Here is a 16914-nt window from a genome sequence, read left to right on the forward strand (position 1 = left end):
AGTCCTCCCTAGTTCAGAACAAGCCTCACCTTTCCTCCTTGGCCCCAGAAGGGTCCCCGTGGGCAGGAGAACTGCAGGCTGACTCAGTCCTAGGCCCTATGCACCCCTGGAGTTTGGGGTAGTGTTCCTAGCTCACAACCCATCAAGTTGTTAACCTTTAAAATAAAAGTCAGAAAAAAATAAAATAAAATAAAAGCTATTTTACAGCAAAAATGGGTTTATTCAGGAATAATAGAATCTCAATTTGGGACAAACAAGCTATGGTAAAATCATAGGTGAGTCCAACAAACAAAGCAGAGGAACCTTATTTTATGGAGAGGGAGGAGGAAGTTGGGAGGAGTTGTTTTGCACAAAAGATCATTGGAGAAAAGCATGAGTCCAGGGTGATGACAGTTTCTCATTGGCTGAGTTCCCAGGTAATCCATTACTTGTAGGAGATGCAATGCACATCTTTCCCTGATGGGGCCTATGACTGATCATTTTTTCCTGTTGAGGATTCTTCTGTTGGGGTCTGTAATTGACAATTCTTGCTGTAATTGATGTTAAGTGGTAAGGCTCCCCCTTACAGCCTCTTCTTCTAGCCTCCCTGCTCCATTTTAGTCATGTTTAGGTTTGTGAATTTTCACCATTATTATCTATATTGACCTTATTACCTGGAAAACACTTTGTTGATCTTCCAGGAAACAAAGAGGCCCTCTTCACCTTGTCCCTGACTATTACCCCTCTGGGGGCTGGGACCCAGGACTTTTTTGAGGGATGCCATCACTCCCATTTCTGCTAAAATGATTTCTAGACAAATATCTGCTATCTCTAAAATGTGGATTGACTGGGGAAATGCTTTTGCCTTTTCTTTTTCCTTCTGAAAAATATGTTTATGTAGCTATCAAGCAGCCAAATAACAGTGCCTCTCTCCGGGCGTCCTCCCTGTCTGGGTCTCCTTATAGACAAGCCTGCGCCCCATATGGCTGTGGGCCCCTCAAAAAGCAGGAAGATGCTAGATCCCCCTGCTTGGGGCCAGGCTGTGGGAGGGGTGCACCCAGGGTCTGAGTGGGCCGTCTCAGCTCCCGCTCTCCTGCCCAGCCTCTGCTTACCCACCACAGCGGGAGAAGTCCAGGGGAGAAGAAAGACTGGAGGGAGCCATGACTTTGAGGGCAACCCAGAAAGAAGGGTTTGGCCAGAAGAATATCAGCCCTGATGTTGAAGAGAGACCTTTGGGTGTTTCTGTGCATTAAGGTCTCTAGCTCTCCTGCCCATTCCCGAAAAGAACCATGGATGCTGCGCGCAGGACAGAAGCAGAGTGGAGCCCTCAGAGAGCCTGGCTTCACAGTTTGGTGAGCTGGGGTCTCCGACACAAGAAGGGAACATTGGGTGAGCCCTCTGACCTCAACTCCGCAGCGGAGGGAGAACTGAACAGAGCATCGCTCACATTCTTGAGATTCCATCCAGAGAGCTGCCATTAACCCTGGTTCATTTTAGCACCTGGGTTAAGCTGCAAATCCTTCTGACCTTATGACTCGGGAGACTGCCAGGTGCCACATAAAAACCAATGAGGTTTCTACTGTGCCAGTGCCTCTGCTGCAAAATTAATCCCATGAGTGGCTGGTAAAGACAAGTGCTGAGCACATTTTCCAGGTAAATGACACCAGTGCCTTACATCACTGTGCAAAACTGGGGGTGTCCACTTGTTCTCAGTCCCAGCTCCTCAGCCGTATCCCCACAATCTCCAACACCTGGCCCCTTCCCTCTTCCAGGGCTTGCCAGGGTCCTAGACCGCAGGCAGAGTCCAAGGAACCAGCAGGCACACCCCGCCCAATGCCTACCCTCTGACTGCTGGGGGCCAGGGTCCTCACCATAAAGGGAAATGCTGACCCCCGTGGGGTCTCTGGTCTGGCATGCACTGGGCTCTTCTGTCCAGTAGCTGGAAAGCAGGAGTGCCAAGGATCTGAGACCTTTTGTCCCTCATCCAGCAATTGCTTCTCTGTGCTCCGTGAGTGGGAGGTACGAAGAAAAGAAGGGGCCTCCAGGCAGAGGCAGGCAGTGGGAAAGACTGTGGTGACCCCTCCCACCCCAACCCCTTCAGCTGTGTTGACCTACCTCTTCCCTTTGGGGCCCTGGAGACAGTGGGGCAGGCAGGAAACCCACACCAGAGGTCACCATAACAGGGTCAGGCCAGGTTCTCCAGCAGCTGGGCATGATGGATAAGAAGGTATCCTTCGAAACCAATCTTCTTTGATTTTTAAATAAAAAATATAAAATATGTGAAAACAGAAATAAGTCTGTGCCTATTTCCAAGCCACACAACTTTGGAGGCTTATTCTACCAATTAAAATGCAGATCATAAATAACTCACTTGTTTCCAGTGAAGCAGGCCCTGTCTGAGCACAGGCACTATCCAGCTGGCCTCGGTGGGCTCTCCCCTATAGATGTGTAATGGGAGGCTAGCATCGCATCAGGTAAATGCCCACCACTACGGGCACAATTCACATGTTGCTAGTTATGCGAGGACGTCAGTGTGGAAACCTGAGTTAACAGGCAGCACATTTCTGATATGCTTCAGTGATATCTTACCATTCCTTCTAGACTGCTGCCCAGGAAGCTTCCTGGCTCTCCCACCCCTTAATCTAGTTCTTATCCTGGGATGCCTCTCTCCAGTGTCTTCTAGATGGGTATTCTGAGAACATGAGCCCAGCATCCTGAGCTCACGGAACGCCGACCTCAATGTCTACTGAAAACTGTAACCAAGGGTCAGTGGAGCTCCTACTGTGACAGACAGGAAAGGTTCCAGGTGATAGATGGAAAGTTTCTCTCTTGAAAAGATCCTATCACATCACATGTTCCTACCATCACATGGTAGGATATCCAATGCCCTCAAGCAAGGGCCAGAGAAAGCCCTCTGAGAGCTGACTGTCCTGCTAGGCTGAGTTCCTGGAATAAGATTCTGAGCCTATCAAAAAAATATAGGATGAGGAAAAATCTGTGCATATTCCCAGTGCTCTGGTTCATCTGAGAATATCCTGGTTTCTCTTTGTAACACTCCATTTGCATCCATGTTGCTCAGAAATAGATTAAGGGACAAAAGAATGGGATCCACCCAAAAATTTCTTGCCTTCAGGAAAAGAGGGGCGATGAAAAGAGAAAGGACCCACTTTCCTGGAAAGTCAACTCTTTATAATCAGTCTTACCAAACAAAATTCTTGAAATCAGAGAAGCTGTCTACACGTGCATACACACAAGCAGAATTCAACTTGCTTTACAGACATTTTTACCATCAGCTAAGATGCTGTGCTTAAGGGAAACACACAAAGGAGAATATGACTTTCAGTTTTCTTACCATTAGCAATGTCTCATTCTAGAACCTAGCAATGAATAATCGGAAAACAATATTTTAAAATACCATTTAAAATAGCATCAAAGATAATCTACAGTGGTAGAAATCAGATCAAGAAAACATGAAATACTTGGGAGTATGTCTAAAGAAATTTGTGTCAGACATCTATAGTGAGAACTACAAAACTTTATTTTTTTTAAAGATTTTTATTTATTTGAGAGAGGTAGAGTAAGAGAGAGAGAGAGTGCACAACAGGGGGTAGGGTCAGAGGGAGAAGCAGACTCCCCACTGAGCAGGGAGCCTGATGTGGGACTCATTCCTGGGACTCCAGGATCATGACCTGAGCCGAAGGCAGTTGCTTAACCAACTGAGCCACCCAGGTGCCCCTGAGAACTGCAAAACTTTAAGAAGATCTGACTAAAAGGAAAAACCCCTACCTCTAATGGATTGGGAGACCCAACATTTTTTTTTATTATGTTATGTTAGTCACCATACATTACGTCATTAGTTTTTGAGGTAGTGTTCCATGATTCACTGTTTGTGTATAACACCCAGTGCTCCATGCAACACGTACCCTCCTTAATACCCCTCACCAGACTAACCCGTCCCCCCACCCCCCTCCCCTCTAAAACCCTCAGTTTCTTTCCTAGAGTCCATAGTCTCTCATGGTTCATCTCCCCCTCTGATTCCCCCCCCCCGCTTCATTCTTCCTTTCCTTCTCCTGATGTCCTCCATGCTATTTCTGCCCAAAGTGATTTACAGAGTCAATGCAATCCAAGTCAAAATCCCAACAGGCCTTTATGTAGAAATTTATAAGCTGATTCAAAAATTTATGTGGAAATTCAAAGGATTTAGAAGAGCCAACATAATTTTGAAAAAGAACAAAGTTGGAGGATTTATGGCATAAAGATAGATGTATATATAAATGGAACATAACAGAAATTCAGCCACAGACCCACACCACGTATGGTTAATTGATAGTTTTTTCAACAAATGATGTTGATAAAACTGGACATCTGAATGTAATCTTTACCTCACATTGTACAGAAAGATTAGCATGAAATGTATCAGAGACCTAAATGTAAAAGCTGAAACTATAAGAAAACACAGGAAGAATCTTTGGAACCCTGGAGTGGGCAAAGATTTTTCTGGGATACAAAACTAAAGGATTAAATATAAAAGGAAAAAGTTGATAAACTGGTCTTCATCAAAATTAAAGGCTTCTGCTCTTCAAAAAGCACTGACAAATTACTTGTATCCAGAATACAGAAAGAACTTCTACATAAAGCACTAATAAAGAGACAACCCACATTTTTAATACAGGATATAATTCACATGCCCTGCAATTCACTCATTTAAAATGTACAATTCAATGGCTTTTAGTATATTTACAGAGCTGTGTGTCCATCCCCACAATCAATTTTGGAGTGTTTTTATTACACCAAAAAGAAACCCTACTCCTCTTTTGTTTTCTTTTCTTTTAAGATTTATTTATTTATTTATTTATTTATTTATTTATTTATTTATTTATTTATTTATTTGACAGAGAGAGACACAGCGAGAGAGGGAACACAAGCAGGGGGAGTGGGAGAGGGAGAAGCAGGCTTCCGGCTGAGCAGAGAGCCTGACGTGGGGCTCGATCCCAGCACCCTGGGATCATGACCTGAGCCGAAGGCAGACACTCAACGACTCAGCCACCCAGGAGCCCCAAAACCCTTCTCCTCTTAGCTGTCACCTGCCCCGCCACCACATCCCTCCCCCTTCCATACAAGGCTTAGGGAACCACTAATGTAATTACTATCTGCATAGATTTGCATATTCTGGATATTTCATGTAAATGGCATCATATAATAGGTGGCCTTTTGTGTCTGGCTTCTTTCGCTCAGCATGTTTTCAAGGTTCATCCATGTTGTAGCATGTATTAGTACTTCATTCCTTTTTATTACGAGAGACTATTCCATTGTATGGATATATCATATTTTATTTATCCACTCACCAGTTGATTAACATTTGGGTTGTTTCTACAACTCACTTTTTAAAAAATGTACAAGAGACTTAAACAGACACTCCACCAAAGAAAATGTACAAACGGTCCATAAGGCTAAGAAAAGGTGCTCAACATCATTAGTCATCAGAGAAATGCAAGTTAAAACTACAATGAGATACCTCTATGCACCTATTCCAGTTGTTAAAAAATTAAAAGACTAACAATTCCAAGTGTTGGTGAGGACATGGAGCCATCAACCTGCCAGTGGGAATGTTGCAACCACTTTGGAAGACAACTTAGTTTTTATAAAGTGAAAGATACACTTAAAGTATGACCCAGCAATTCAATTCCTGAGTATTTGGCCAAGAAAAACGAAAACATGTCCACACAAAGAGTTGTACACAGATGTTCATCACAACTTTGCTTGTAATAGCCAAAAAGTCGAACAATCCAAACGTCCATCAATAGGTGAACGGACAGATAAACTGGTACAGCCGCACAGTGGAATACTTCTCAGCGATAAAAGGGAACAAATCACCGATTCACATTATGAAAACATTCTGCTAAGCAAAATAATTCAGCCAAAAAGAAGTTTACACTGTATGATTCTATTTATATGAAGTTCAAGAACTAACAATACTAATCAATAGTTATGGAAATCAGATTAATGGTTGTCTAGAGCTGGAAGTGGAGGTGGGAATAGACAGAAAGGGGCATAAACAGCGGTGTACTGAGGACTCCTACTGGCTCCCAAGAGTCAATTAATTATACGTTTTCAGGAGTTTGGGGAGCTAGTTGTTAAACAGCCATTATTTAAGAACTTGCAGGGGGCCCGAGTGGTGCAGTTGGTTAAGCGTCTACTCTTGGCTTCAGCTAAGGTCATGGTCTCAGGGTGGTAAGATCAAGTCCCGCGTTGGGCTCCACACTCAGTGTGGAGTCGGCTAAAGTTTCTCTCTCCCTCTCCCTCTGCCCCTCTGCTCACTCACTCTGTCTCTAAAATAAATAAATCTTAAAAAAAAATTAAACTTGCAAATAAATTATATTTAAAACAAAGATAATAAATACACATTTCTATCTCTTCTCCATCATTTTACTGTGTTTTACTCTTATCTGTGCTCTTGAAGTTACTTGCTTGTGTCTCTATGGTAGAAATGCTGGATAATGGCGCCATCTCTTCCCAAGTCCACATGCGTGACACCATGTTGGCAGCTTGAAATCAGCCATGGTGGGAGTAGTGGATATCGAGAAACTTTACAAATCATGCCTTGATTTAAATTTTTTAATTGTCTAGACCAAAGGAAGTGATGGAAAAAATGCTAATAATGCCAATTAAACTTAAAAGTGAGTTAGTGTGTATAGCTATGTTATTTGTATGTTATTTGTATGTTAAGTAGATGTTAAATTATTTGCATGTTATTTGTATGTTAAATAGATGTTAAAATATAACATTTTTTCCAGAGCCTGCTGTTAAATATTTACCAGCATACCACTCAACACAAGGAATATTTTAGGTGATGGAAGTGATCTGTATATTGATTAGAGTGATGGTTTCATGGTACATACATTTGCCAAAACTCATCAAAACATTATTTAAAATGTGTGCATTTCCAAACTGATGCAGCCATTCTGGAAAGCAATATAGAGGTTCCTCAAAAAGTTAAAAATGGAACTACCCTACTATCTAGCAATAGCACCTCTAGGTATTTACCCAAAGGAAACAAAAATACTCATTCAGAGGGATACATGCACCCCGATGTTTATAGCAGCACCATCTACAATAGCCTAATTATGGAAACAGACCAAGTGTCCACCGACTGATGAATGGATAAAGAAGATGTGGTACATATATCCAATGGAATATTACTCAGCCATCAAAAAGAATGAAATCTTGCCATCTGTAACGATGTGGATGGAGCTAGAGCATATAATGCTAAGTGAAATTCAGAAAAAGACAAGTGAAAAGTCAGAGAAAGACAAATACCATATGATTTCAGTCATATGTGGAATTTAAGAGACAAAACAAATGATCATAGGGAAAAAAAAGAGAGAGGCAAACCAAGAAACAGACTTAACTATAGTGAACAAACTGATGGCTACCAGATGGGAGGTGGTGGGGGATGGGTGAAAGAGGTGATGGGGATTAAGGAGGGCCCTTGTGATGAGCACCGGGTGTCATCTGGGAATGATGGATCACCATATCGTGCACCTGAAACTAATATTACACTGTATGTTAACTAACGGGAATTTAAATAAAAACTTTTTAAAAAGTGTGCATTTTGCTGTATGTAAATTTTACCTTAATGAATTTGATTTTTAAAAATGCAACAATTAGTAAACTAATGAATCTCAATGAACTCCACACTAGCTGGTTCTTTAGAAAACATTTTGGGGGTCATAGCACAGTTTGTTTGCTTTTTAACTTGAAATCCAGGAAAGACAAAGGTGGAAACTGTTCCTCTGACCAACCTGCTGGTTCCAAGGCTTCCACGTGGCTGGGACTCCAGGTGGTCTGGTCTCAGGCCAGCACATCTTTGCCTCATGCTCTGGAAATACCCAGGAACTCACTCGTCTATTAAAATAATACCTGAGGGGCGCCTGGGAGGCTCAGTCGGTTAAGGGTCAGACTCTTGATTTTGGCTCAGGTCATGATCTCAGGGTTGTGAGATCAGGCCCAGTGTGGGGCTCTGCGCTGAGCAAGGAGCCTACTTGAGATTCTCTCTCCCTCTCCCTCTGCCCCTCCCCACCATGCACACATACTCGCTCTCACTAAAAAATAAATACATACATACATACATAAATACATAAATAAAAGAATACCTGAGATGAATGTCCTCTGCAGCTGGGAGTAAAGGAAATGTGTGTTTTGTGCTTCCCAAAGCCTCTTGTATCTAAGTGTTTATGAATTCCCCCACAGAACAGCCCTTTGGTCCCAGCACTTGGTGCAGGGGGCAAACAAGGAACGAGTCTTGGCCACTGAACGGACAGGAAAGCCAAGTCTTTAAAGTTAAAGTAACTAACAGGGGAAAGTCACGGATTTGGATACTCCGTCTTCATGAAGCGAAATGTGCACAGAGGGTTTGTCAAGAGCCAGTCAGCCCATTGAAGCTTTCAGTGTTTCATCCAGATATTTCATTGTCCATAACCGTCGGCCTTGCACGTATGTATGTATATGACTTATATGCCACATTACATATGTACGTAAGTATATATATGATCTACATCGTACATGCAAGCTTATATATCAAGATAAATGCTTGTTGGGAAAGAAGACAAATTGGTTTGCCTACTCTCTTTGTGAATTAAAATCCCACCACTCGTCTGTCTCCAGCCGCCCAAGCTGAGAGGCTTGATGTTTTGTATCAGTTAATCAATCAGCAGGCATTTATAGAGTGCAGGCTACATGTTTATGACGCCTTCCTGGAAAGATGGGCATTTATTGCTTTGTGTTTCTTTAATTGACATGGGTAATCCCAGCCTATCGTTTCCATCATATTTCTCTTCTAGACCCAGCAGAAGTATATGTCTTGAAATTGTCCCTTTATTGCTATTAATATGTACTGGGCAGGGCTGTTTTGTTGGATAGATTTTAATTGAGAGCTGGTCTTTGGATTTTCACTGTGAAATGATTCTATCACAAGGAGAATCTTTACATTTTTAATTAGTAATGATTTAACAAATCTTAAATAATTGTGAATTTGGTGGTTTCACAATAATAGCCAATTTTAGTAAATGTAGTTATGTAAGAAATAAGGGAGAGATTTCTCCTGAATAAAGCATTTCAGCACAACCCCAGGAAGAAACAGATGTGGGTGGACTTCTGGGAGACAATTCAGCCCAGATGTTACCCTGCTCTGCAGCATCACACAAGAGAGAGGTGGGGCCCCCCCATAAAGAGTGTTGCTGCTCCTCATTGGTTCAAAACCAGTCCTGCACAGTGTACTCTGTTCCCCGGGCCAGAAAACTCACTTTGGCCCCAGAGAAAGCCCAGGCTATCCTATGGCTACCCGGATGGAGGTGTAAATCTGTAGAGGCCACCTAGAACCATGCGGGAACACGTACCATCAGGGCATGTTGACAGGGCTCAGGGCTGTCTAGGAACAAGGCTGTGGCCACGGGGCTTGTTAGAAACAACAACTGTTTCATGACCCTGGCAATCTCTGCTCACTCATTCCCACTGGAGGCTGCCAGCTGGTTCATGTATTCATTCACAACCCACAGTCTTACAGAGTGGGGTCATTTGCTCACCATGCCGGCCCCTTTTGCTGCCTCCACATACCATTCTATTCCACCCAGAGGGCCGTTACCCTAGCTGTGTGCTGGAGCAGCCCCCACTGACTTGTAAGAGTCGATTGTTAAATTTTCAGAAAATCTACGAGCTGATTGTTAAACACAGTCATTATTAAAAATTAAATTATATGGGGGCACCTGGGTGGCTCAGTCATTAAGCATCTGCCTTCGGCTCAGGTCACGATCCTAGGGTCCTGGGATTGAGCCCCGCATCGGGCTCCCTGCTCAGCGGGAGGCCTGCTTCTCCCTCTCCCACTCCCCCTGCTTGTGTTCCCTCTCTCACTGTGTGTCTGTCAAATAAATAAAAATCTTTAAAAAAAATAAATTATATGAGCATATGATTAAATAAATCGTATTAAAATACAAAGGTGAGAAATACCCCGGACACCATCCCTAATTATTTTATTATGTTTTACTAAGTTATTTCCTCTTGAGGTTATTTATGACTGTTGTATCTTGATGGGAATATAGTAAAATGGTGTGCTACTGGACTTCTCTTCCCAATTCAGCTCTCTGGTTCAGTGACTTCACATCGGTAGCCTGAAATTGACCATGATGAGTATATTTACACCATGAAAAGTGCCAAACGAGACAAATCAGGGTTTCTTTTCTTTTGTTTGTAGGCTGCTGGGTTTTTGACATATCTCTTGTGAGTAGGAGATAGGCTGGTGAATGGCAGAAGACACTCGCAGCAGAATGGATGGGCTGAACACACAGTCAGAGTATCAAGAGGTAGCAAAGGGCAGGAGCCAGTCCGAGAGATTTACAGGACCCAAGCACGAGGGAAATGAGAACAGAAAGTTCCCTAGAGCCTTAGTTGCATTGTAGAGAAGCCCGATGCCCCAAGGAGTAACACACAGGAAGCTCTAGAAAGAACTATCACTGTTGCTGCTGTGGAAAGTGTGACCCAACCCTACCCCCAACCCCAGCTAAATCCCCCAGACACCTCTAACGTGTCTGTCTACACCTGGGGGAAGCAGACTAAGAAGAAATGAGGCTGTAGAAATGGTGGGTAAGGGCACAATGGGGTTGCCCTTCGGCAGAAGCTCCTACTAGATGGAGGGAGGGGCTGGCTGAGCATCCCCTTTCTTCTCTTGAGAAAGACCCCAGGTGTCTTCTGGGCCTCCCAGTGGGCCAGTGTGCTAGGCTGCCCTAACAAAGCACCACAGACTGGGTGGCTTCAACAACAGAAATTTACTTCTCACGGTTCTGAAGTCTACTAGTCTAAGATTAAAGTGTCCGTGGGCTTGGTTTCTTCTGAGGCCTCTCTCTTTGATTTGTAGATGATCATCTTCTCCCTGTGTCTTCACATAGTCTTTCCTCTGGGTGTATCTGTGTCCTGATCTCTTCTTATACGGACACCATTTTTTTGGGTTAGGGCCCACTGAATTACCTCATTTCACCTTAATTCCCTCTTTAAAGGCCCTATTTCCAAAAAATAGTCACATTCTGAGGTACTGGGAGTTAGGACTTCAACATATGAATGTTTGGAGGATGCAAATCAGCCAACAGCCAGGAGTATCCGAGGAAGCTCTGGAGGCAAAGGTGGGATCCTGGGGGCCAACTGAACGCAGCTAGCCCTGGGGGAGGGACTGAGGGACTCTGGGCTCCTTAGGGCAGGCACTGTGTTGTATTTGCCTTTGTTTCCCAAATGCCCAGTACTATAGCTAGCACTTGGCGGTTTTTCAATAAAATGTTTCTTCAGTGGAATGAGCATGTTGATAGAGAAAGAAAAGGAATCTCCTTCTCAGTACATTTTTTATGAACAGGTGAGGCTCCTTCTGGTTTATTTAAAGACAGGTAAGGGTCTTCTTCATTTCCTTTAAGGTTGGTTCTCTTTGGATCAGACAGGTGAGGACTAAGCCCAAACTTTATCTTGGCCTCCAACTATTCAGGACCCACCATCTGCATCAAATCCCCAGGGCCCAGAACCCAGAACTCTCCAAAGACCCGAGGGAGTACACACATTCTGGGAGGAAATAATGTATAGGGGCAGAACCACAGAGAAAAGAATGCAAAGTCAAGATTAATGCACTTGATGAGACATAATACATCAACTAGTTTCCACACCCATGTATTGTCACTTACTACTCACTCATACGTTACCATCTTACTGTGGGATAGCAGGGCATTTCTATATTTTTGATATTTGATGGAGTGGGGCTCCCAAAGTGAGCCTTGGGGCCCCGGGGGCTCTTAGATTGGTCCTGTGCCTGTTAGCTTTCCAGCTATGGAGGGAGTCCTAGACAGGGTGACACAGCCGACATCTCGCCCTCCAGTGCAGAGGTCTCCTCCTGAGAAGGAGGCTGCCATCCCAGCAAGTGGCCATGAAAGCTTAAGGGGAGCTGCTTCTGCAGTAATGGGCTCTACAGCAGGCTCTAGATGAAAAACTCTTTTCTAGACATTTCCTGCTGGCCCCCTTTCCCACCAGGCATGAGGATAGCTGCTCTGTGGGCCAGGATACAGGAGCTGAGGGTTTTCACTCCTGAGACTGGTTTCAGGAGTTGGTCAGTCAATCTGGGAAGGAGATGGAGTGGCAGGAGTGTTTCAGAAAAAGGGCCAACATTTTCCTCTTCCCAGGAAGAGCACAGCATGAAGAACATCTGCAGCATGACTTGGCTGCAGGAAGAGCCCGAATCGTGATATCTGACATCAAGCATAGCTTTAACAGCCCAACAGGGTTTTGAAAAAACACCATTCCGTGTACCACATGCAATTGTATGTAAAATAGGCCTGCGCTGAGCAAAGAAGCATTAATATCTATTACTTAGAAACAGATGAGAAGGCAAATCGGCAGCTGCTAGGCAATCAGATGAAACCCCACTCCGTTGTGTTTCGTATCTTCGTATTTTTTTTAAGTGGACCAAACTTTCCCTCTGCCTCCAGCATCTTGTGATTGTCAGCAGGTTCAGTGGAACCTTCCCATGACATGACTAATCAACTGTAGGATTGAGGCTCATAAACTGATATCAAAGAACTTATTAAGACATAACCCTTAAATGTGTGGGAGAACAATATGTAATCCAACATGAGGCATAAACAGCTCTGGAGTCCAAGCTTGCCGTCAAGCTCACTGGTGGCTTTCTCCGAACGAATCCGGGCATATGGTGTCATAATGGAGCATGAATTTACAGCAACAGAGATGTACGAGGGAGATTAAAGCATCATCTGTAAGGACATACTGCGTGGCAAAAAACAACAATTATTGTATTTTCTGCTTTGTATTATGAGGAACTCGATCCCTTTCCGTAGAGTGTGGGCTCCCTCTGCTGCTGGCAGGAGACACCAGGACTCCAGGCACACGGGGCTCCTTGGGGACTTGAGCAGAGCAGGTGGCCTGTCCCAGGAGGGGAAAGACGGGGCTGGACACTGCAGAGAGACGGACTTGTTCTTAGCCTCTGCCTCTGTGGGAGCCTGGGACTATCAGGGCTGCTTCTGCACGAGGAGCAAGAAGTGGACGGAATAGGAAAACACAAAGGAGCTGTAAGCTGTGTCCCCAGTGAAATATGTCACAGGAGTGATGACTTCGTGCTGAAGGAGTGCCCACCTGAAGTGACTCTTCTATCCCATTTTCTCTCTCCCTCCTCTTCCACACAGCCTCTGTCGGAAGCTCCTCTGGTTCTGTTTCAGACTCCTGCCAGTAGTTGTGCTAGTTCTCGGGGCTCTGCCCTGTCCAAGGACGGCTGACTCCTGTAACACCAAGACTGCACCACCCAGAAGGCGTATCACCTTCCGCACTGCAGTAGAGGACCTGCCCCGTGCACCTGGCCACCCCCACTCCCAGCCCCCCACCATGGCTCCACTTCAGTGGTCACTTCTCAGCAACACTCCCCCAACTGAGAGCAGAAACATTTTATTTTTATTTTTTTTAAATGTATTTATTTCAAGTAATCTGTCCACCCAATGTGGGGCTCCAACTTAGGACCCCGAGATCAAGAGTCACATGCTCCACCGACTGAGCCAGCTAGGCGCCCCTATAGAGTGGAAACACTTTACTTTTATTTTTTTAAGATTTTATTTATTTATTTGAGAGAGCGAGAATGAGAGAGAGAGAGAGCACATGAGAGGGGTAGGGTCAGAGGGAGAAGCAGACTCCCTGCTTAGCAGGGAGCCCGATGAGGGACTCGATCCCGGGACTCCAGGATCATGACCTGAGCCGAAGACAGTCGCTTAACCAACTGAGCCACCCAGGCACCCCTTTATTTTTATTTTTTTTTAAATATTATATTTATTTGAGAGCGAGAGAGAGAGAGAAAGAATGAGCGGGGTAGGGGCAGAGGGAGAGGGAGAAGCAGGCTCCCTGCAGAGCAGGGAGCCCAATGCGGGGCTCGATCCCAGGACCCTAGGATCATGACCTGAGCTGAAGGCAGACGCTTAACTGACTGAGCCACCCAGGTGCCCTAGAGCAGAAACATTTTAATGCCGCAACTCTGATGTGTTCATTTTGGCCAAACAAAAAAATACATGCCTAAACTTCAGCTGTTTCTGTTACCAAGAGGTAAGTGACAGATCATAAGCCCCAACCCCTGGAGATGGACTGGCGTGGGGGAAGCAGATGAGGCCCAGGGGTGGGGTCAGACATCCTACTCTTTGAAACTGAGAACCACACTTTCTCCTCTGAGAACCATCAACCATCCTAAGCAAAACAGCTCATTCTCTGATAGTTTGGTTATTTGCATGGCTGGTATCTCAAATTCTCTGATTTCCCTCTTAAAGTTCTAATGGCCATGCTAATTTCCTTTCAATGAGTCAAAAGAGATGCCATGAGTGTTAACTGACTTCCTGGTGATGCTAGCATTATTTTGCTGGGTTTAATTAGATGCTGGGTGACAGGGGAGTGAGGATACTTGCTAGTTCTCTGGGGTATATATGCTGATATATGATCACCTGTTCTCACCTGCACCCTGCATAGTAAAGTGTTCAATTATATTTCTGATGGTGTCCCCAGGAATGTACATTTATATTTTGTATCATTAATTTCAACACTTACAGCATTTATTCATTTGTTCATTTAGCAAGGAAGCAGCCACGGTCATCCAGATGAGAGAAGGTGGCTTGGCCAAGGCAGGTAGTGCAGGAGGTGAGGAGGGGTCAGATCCTGGAGAGATTTTTTAAAGGCAGAGAACACAGGATATTGAAGTGAGTCGGATATGGGGTGAGACAGGAAGAGATGAGTCAAGGTGACTCTTAAGATCTTTGGTGTGCAATTATGGGGGCACCTGTTTTTTGACCTGGCTGCGAGGTGGTGGCATTTACTGAGAGAGCGAACAATGGAGGTGGCAGATTCTAAAGAAGTCAAGGAATTGCTTTGGGCATGTTGACTTTGGATGCCTGTTAGACATCCTCATGACAATGCTGAGTGGGCAGGTGGATGTCCCGGCATTAAGTTCCAAAGGAGGGTGGGGCTGGAGAAGGGATTTGAGACTCACCAGTGTGCAGCTGGTACTGGATGAGGTTTCTGTGGGCTGAGCATGCAAAGCCTGGGGCAGAGCCTTGGGGTATCTCACAGATAGAATCAAGGGGAGGAGCCATCCAGATCCAACAAGGCAGAAGCAAGAGGAAAACGAGGAAGCCAAGGGGCGGGGGGCAAGTATTTTGAGGAGCAAGGGATCCAAAAAAAAAAAAAAATGCTGATGGGTTGGAATTATGTCAATGACTCAGAACATAGCAGTTTCAGAAAATGCTGATTGGAATGGGTTCAAGAAAAAAATGAGATGTGAAGAAGCAGAGACAGCAAATATAAACTACTCTCTCCAGGAGTTTGGCTCTAAAGCAGAGCAGAAAAACAGTACCCTAGTAGGAGGGGTTTGTAGCCTCAAGGGAGGTGTTTTGTTTTCACTGTGGTAAAATATACATAAAATTTACCATCTTAACCAATTTTATGTACAGTTCTATAGTGTTAAGTACATTTACACTGTTGTGCTATCTCCAGAACTCTTTCCATCTTGCAAAACTTAAACTTTATGCCCACTAAACAGCTCCCATGCCCTTCTCCCCTTGGCCGCTGAAAACCACCATTCTACTGTCTCTATAAATTCGACTACTCCGGTGTATTAGTCTGCTAAGGCTGCCATAACAAATTACCACAGGCTGGGTGGCTCAAACAACAGAAGTTTATTCTCTCATGGTACTGAAGGCTACAAGTTCACAATCCAGGTGTTGGCAGTGTTGGTCTCTCCTGAGGTCTCTCCCTTGGCTTGTAGATTGCGGCTTTCTCGCTGGGCCCTCCCATGGTCTTCCCCCTGTGTGTACACATCCCTGGTGTCTCTTCTTATTCTTTCAAGGACACGAGTCATACTGGATTAGGGCCTCACCAATAAGACCTCATTTAACCTTAATTACCTCTTTAAAGAACCTATCTCCAAATGTGGTTGCATTCAGGGCTACACTTCAACATAGGAATTTAAGGGGGACATAATTCAGTCCATAACATCCAAGTATTCTTTTTATAAGCGGAATCACACTGTATTTATCTTTTTGTGACTGACATAGTCTTCAAGGTTCATCCACATTGTAGCATGTGTCAGAATTCCTTTTTATGGCTAAATATAGTCCATTGTATGTACATACCATATTTTGTTCACCCATTCATTCATCAGTGGACACTTGCATTGCTTCTATCTTTTGGCTATTATGAATAATGCTCCTATTAACATGAGTGTACAGGTATCTTTTTCAGAGCCTGCTTTCAATTCTTTTGGGTATACATATAGATGTGAACTGCTGGTTCATATGGTAATTCTATGTCTAATTTTTGAGGAACAACAATACTGCTTTCCATTGCAGCTGCATCATTTTACGTTCCCACCAACAGTGCACAAGGGTTCCAATTTTTCCACATTCTCACCAACACTTGTTAGCTTCTGTTTGTTTGTTTTTTTAATAGTAGCCATCCCAATGGGTGTGAGATGGTATCTTATTGCAGTTTTGATTTGCATTTCCCTAATGATTAGTGATACGGAGCATCTTTCCATGTGTTTGTTGGCCATCTGTATGTCTTTGTGGAAATGTCTATTCAAGTCCTTTGCCCATTTTGGAACTGGGTTGTTGTTTGTTTTTGTTTTGTTTTGTTTTGTTTCTGTTGAGTTATAGTTCTTCAAAGAGTCTAGATATCAACCCCTTATCCAATATACGATTTGTAAACATTTTCTTCCATTCTGTAGGTTGTCCTCATTCTGTTGGCAGTGTCCTTTGATGCACAGAAGATTTAAATTTTGATGAAGTCCAGTGTATCTAGTTTTACTTTTGTTGGCTGTGCTTTTGGTGTCATATCTAAGAAGTCATCGTCAAATCCAGTATCTGGAAGCTTCCC

General features: G+C 44.0%; 1 long non-coding RNA gene across 1 annotated transcript in view; it reads right to left on the minus strand.

Moving 5' to 3' along the window:
- Nucleotides 1-288: 288 nt before the first annotated feature.
- LOC118356442 overlaps nt 289-16914 on the minus strand; it is a 32091-nt gene continuing 15465 nt past the window's right edge. The window contains exons 3-4 of the long non-coding RNA XR_004819748.1: nt 2095-2227; nt 289-511 (exon numbers count right to left, since the gene is read on the minus strand). This is a non-coding gene — a long non-coding RNA (uncharacterized LOC118356442). The remainder of the gene's footprint in view (nt 512-2094; nt 2228-16914) is intronic.

Source organism: Zalophus californianus, chromosome 17, assembly GCF_009762305.2.
Source record: "Zalophus californianus isolate mZalCal1 chromosome 17, mZalCal1.pri.v2, whole genome shotgun sequence".
In the NCBI taxonomy this organism is placed as follows: Eukaryota; Metazoa; Chordata; class Mammalia; order Carnivora; family Otariidae; genus Zalophus; species Zalophus californianus.